This window comes from Siphateles boraxobius, unplaced genomic scaffold (genome assembly GCF_051911475.1).
Source record: "Siphateles boraxobius isolate OS27281-9 unplaced genomic scaffold, OSU_SipBor_1 65, whole genome shotgun sequence".
Lineage (NCBI taxonomy): Eukaryota > Metazoa > Chordata > Actinopteri > Cypriniformes > Leuciscidae > Siphateles > Siphateles boraxobius.
This window is the reverse complement of record NW_027509192.1, coordinates 17,682,674-17,687,597: the sequence shown is the minus strand read 5'-3', so window position 1 is coordinate 17,687,597 and position 4,924 is coordinate 17,682,674. Positions and strand designations below refer to the sequence as shown.

Sequence of the window (4,924 nt, the reverse complement as noted above, 5' to 3'; positions counted from 1 at the left end):
AGAAGTGTCAGTACTTCTTGCTCCATTACCAGAGCCTGCTGTGAGTCCACCACCGTGGGGAGGACTCCTTGAAATCTGGGCGGACGAGAACCGAACTGAATTCTGTAACCCTTTTCTATTATGTGCAGGACCCATAGAGAAATATTTGGCAGAAGTTTCCACGCTGCCAGAAATTCCGATAAGGGAACCAGTCTCTCGAGACTGGCCTCTGGATTTGATTGAACAATCATTTTGGCGCCCTGAAGCGGCGAACCGGCAGGGAACAACCGAACTGACCGTTCTACAACCCTCCTCAGAGGATTGCACGGGGACGCTGACACCTCGGTGCCCTGAAGCGGCGAACCGGCAGGGAACAACCGAAGTGGCAGCGCTGCGGCTCTCCTCGGAGAGTCGCCCCCCGGAGGGTGCCAAGGAGGGGACCACCCTCAGAAGCCTGATAGCCTTGGCGTCAGGACTTCTTCTTAGCCCAAGCTCTCCTAGAGATAACAGTCCTCAGATCTTGTCTACCCCTAACAGGTCTGGGCTGCGAGCGCCACTCAGGAACCGTAGATTGAGGAGGTGCCCGAGAGGCGACGCTCTGTTTTTGTTGAACTCTGTGAGCGGAGCTCGTAGACGGACGAGGCTGCTCAGACTTTATACTACGAGCAGCCTCGGGGACAATAGACCGGCGAGGAAGAAACCTCTGAAACGCAGCCGCTTGTTTCTTATTTTCTTGAAACCTATCGACGACACAATTTATAGCGTCGCCGAACAGACATTTAGGTGACAGCGGTGCGTCCAGAAGAACAGATCTATCTTTATCTTTTATTTCTGATAAATTTAACCATAAATGGCGTTCCGTGGCTCGGAGAGATAAATCTGTCGTGCGACGCAATTCTCGAATTGCGTCAGCACTAACTTCCTCACTATCGTCTATGTCCTTCAGCAGGTCAGCCTGGTACGCTTGGAGAATCGACATAGTGTGCAAACATGCTGCGGCCTGACCTGCTGCCGAATACGCTTTACCCACCAACAAAGATGTATTTTTTAATGGTTTGGTGGGTAACGTCGGGGCTTTCAGAGAAAAAGAAGACTCAGGGGAGAGATAGCTCGCTAGTGTGTCTTCAGCACGAGGCATGGTCAAATAACCATAATGATCAATCCCTTGAACTTTACTATAATTCTTAGTTTGTGGGTTATGCCCTCTGAAAGACGCCGGTTTAATCCACGATCTCGAAACCTCGGCGTGGAGATCGGGAAAAAACGGGAGTTCCCGACGAGGAGGTCGTGATCTAGATGGTAAATAATGTTCATCTAAAAGACTCTTTCTAGATTCAACATCGAAATCATCGGCTGGCCACTCAATATTTAATTTAGTAACAGCACGAGATAAAACCTCCATAAGCTCCTCATCAGCAGGGGTATGAGCTGGCGAACACTCAATATCCCCCATACTACCGACATCCAGATCCTCAGAACTGGATAGCCGTAATATTGGTGCCTCAGCCTGGGAAGGAGAAGCCGCAGAGCGGGCTCCTTCCTGGGCAAAGACACCGAATCCAGTAGGTAAGGACTGAGAAAGGGCGGGGCCGGTCTCAAACCCCGCTACTAGATCCATCTGCGAACCCCAAGATGAAATTCGACGCTGTGCCTCGGCAGCAGCGGGACACGCACCTCGGGGAGCGCGAACCGAACCGTCCTCCTCAAAGAACGCCCGGCGAGAGCGGAGAGTTTTCATAGACAAACTCAAGCAATGCTCACAGTCAGCCCCCTCGAGGACTGACTGGGCATGCTCCACTCCCAAACAAGCAATACACGTAGGATGTGTGTCCCCACCCGTGATATAACGAGGGCAGTGCACAACACAAGGTTTATAACTTTGCTTGCTAGCCATAGTGATATATATATATATATATATATATATAAGGGGCTTGACAGACAACAATAAATAGACAAGGACAGATATACAGAGAGCGCTTGCTGAAGGTGCAGAAGCTATCGCGGTCTGATTTCAGGGTTGCTTTATAGTTTCCTGGTCTATGACGTCACCTATGTCGTAGCGGGCTTCCATTGGACTGATTTTACACGTGCTTCACGACGTAATCACGCAGAGCGTTCCCACCGCGTCTCAAACGCAGCTCGAGTTCCCTTGAAAGGGAACCAATACATGTCACATGATTAGACATTGAAATGCATAGTTAAAAATAAAAACATTTATAGAAACAATTGAGAGTTAATTTCTCATTCATAACCAAAGGATGTAGACATTTTAGGTCAAAAATCCATTTACATTCCCTCATTAAAAACATGGCAATATTTTCATATTTGACAGTTTTTCTCAGTCACTTTGGTACATTTAATTTAGTGCATTTTTCTTCTCATTTGGTTCATAACTTTTGCAAACCAGTAAACACATTTCTCAAAGCAATTCGTGCAAACAGCAACACACAATGGATTACCTGTAAAAACCTGTAACTTGCTCAAAATCTTTACTTCAATAGCAAGTATTTATGCCAATGAACATGTGTCATTGCTCATATACAAGATAGTTAAAATGCTTAGCCATGTTGTCAATATAACAGTATGGCCTGACAATTTATTGAAAATGCACAAGGCTGCACTCTCTGTAGGCACATATCAATTTCAACAGTACAAATGAACACATTATTGTATGTGGGATATTGATTGAAAGAGACCTGTGGCTGGCGATCATAGACCTTCCACCTCCATGCTGGTTATAACTCCTCAACTGGGTTAAGGAATAGGGAATAGGGTGGGAGGAATTCCATCAACATCCTGTAGTGGATCACAAGCCATTGCCTGATGGTGTTTGAGCAATGGAAACTCACATTTTCCCAAATTACCACATACTTTGGTAAATCATCTTGAAAGGACCCCTCTCATCATCGAGGATGAGAGCCCTGTAGAGGGTCTCTAAGAATGTGAGGAACTGCTGTCTGTTTTATGATCCTGTAAGGGGAATATGAGTTAGCTCACCATGCTCTGAAATAGCAGCACACAGTGATATTCCAACGCTATCTCACGACCAATGAGGAGGCTAATTCGTACGATTTGTCTAAACCCCAGTGATGGGTAGGGTTTTGGGGGCGGGGTTAGGGGTATTTTATTCGTACAAATTGATACGAATTGGGCAAATCGTAAAATATGTACGATTTAGCAAAAATCTTTTGAATTTGTACAAGTGAGCTCGTATGACTTAATACAAATTAGCCACCTCATAAAATATGTAGAGATGAGCGGTGAGATCCGGTTGGATATTATCTGGCAAATCAACAGTAGCTCTGTGGCCAATGACATTTCGACCATACCTTCTGCTTCTGGTCAGGTTGAAGCCAGCCTCATCCACTTATATGAAGTTGTGAGATGGTTCCCTTGACTCCAATTCCATTATATGCTATATCCCATAAGACACTAAATTAGTTTTATGAATAACATGCATTTTCATTTAAAAAAAAGGATACAGTTACATCAAACTTATACATATTGCATGTTCTTTTCTACAGTCATAGCAAATGTGTATAGGTCTCACTTTATGTACTATATAACACTATAAAATGTTGCTTTAATGTAGTTACTGTATGCACATAGATGTTTTACCTGTACATACTGGTATTCCTTTCGAATGGCACTCTGTAAAGCTGTTTCATACTTGTGTGGTGTCTTTTCAGCACCCTGTTGGTAGTTTACAGATGGTCGATAATCAGCACCCTGTCGATAGATGCTAACAGATTGGATGTTTTCAAAGACATTGTTGTAATGGCACTCTGTATCTCCCTTAGTCTAATGGCATTGTTTGCTCTGACCATAGTGCAAATATCCTCCTCCTGTTGAGGTGTGAAAGTGGGTTCTCTGCCACCCCTGTGAGGGAATTTTGCAGTCCTATGTATACGCATGTGTGTGTGTATGTGTGTTTGTGTGTGTTTGTGTGTGTGTGTGTTTGCATTACATTGGTGGATATACCTATTCTGTCAACAAAACATTTGAATTATTGAGGACCCGATTCGGCTGCACCCTCCGGGCGGTAGATCCTTTTCCTATTTAGCACCTAAACTCTGGAACAGTCTTCCTTGCATTTTTCGAGAAGCAGACTAATGAATCTGATCTTTAACCAAAAGGAACAGGATGAATGTTTGAATGCTACTGAGCCCTATCTGAATTCTGACTTGCAAATGCAGCCTGAATCATAATTATACACTGTTCGTTTGTTGGCCAGAGGAGAACTGGCCCCCCAACTGAGCCTGGTTTCTCCCAAGGTTTTTTTTCCTTCTTCTCCATTCTGTCACCAATGGAGTTTGGGTTCCTTACCACGGTCGCCTTTGGCTTGCTTAGTTGGGGACATTTAATATTTAACAATATTATTGATCTGACTGTACTGATTCTTTCGAATGAGAACTGAGCTGAGCTGGATGATGACATTTATGTATAATTTTCCTGTTCCTGCCAGAGCGCCATATCTTAATTCTAGAGCTGATGTAAAGCCAAAACAATCTCTGTTACTTTAATTTCGTATTATCACTGTAAAGCTGCTTTGCACAATCTGTATGGTATAAAGTGCTATATAAATAAAGGTGAAATGACTTGAAATGTCAAGTCATGTCCCCTTCATTTATATAGCGCTTTTAACAATATGGACTGTTTCAAAGCAGCTTTACAGTGATAATAAGAAATTAAAGTAACAGAGATTGTTTTGGCTTTACATCAGCTCTAGAATTAAGATATGGCACTCTGGCCCGCTCATTCACACAACAACAGTGCCTGGTGGCTCGAGAACGCAAACCTTGAAAAAGGTTCCAAGGTGCAAGGTTCAATATATACTTTCTTTTTTTTTCATCTTTTTATCTCTGCGTAAGCTTTAAAAACGCAAACCTGTAAAAACGCTGATGGCGTGCACATGCGTATTACGTGTTACGTATTAGTCTATAGG

The 4,924-nt window shown here is 43.7% G+C and overlaps 1 long non-coding RNA gene across 1 annotated transcript; it reads right to left on the bottom strand.

Annotated features, from left to right (window-relative positions):
• Positions 1–2,518: 2,518 nt before the first annotated feature.
• Positions 2,519–3,724, bottom strand: LOC143720464 (uncharacterized). The gene is made up of 3 exons (XR_013196571.1): positions 3,598–3,724; positions 3,309–3,394; positions 2,519–2,949 (listed from the first exon to the last, which is right to left on the bottom strand). It is a non-coding gene; the product is annotated as an uncharacterized LOC143720464 (long non-coding RNA).
• Between the last annotated feature and the right edge of the window lie 1,200 nt (positions 3,725–4,924).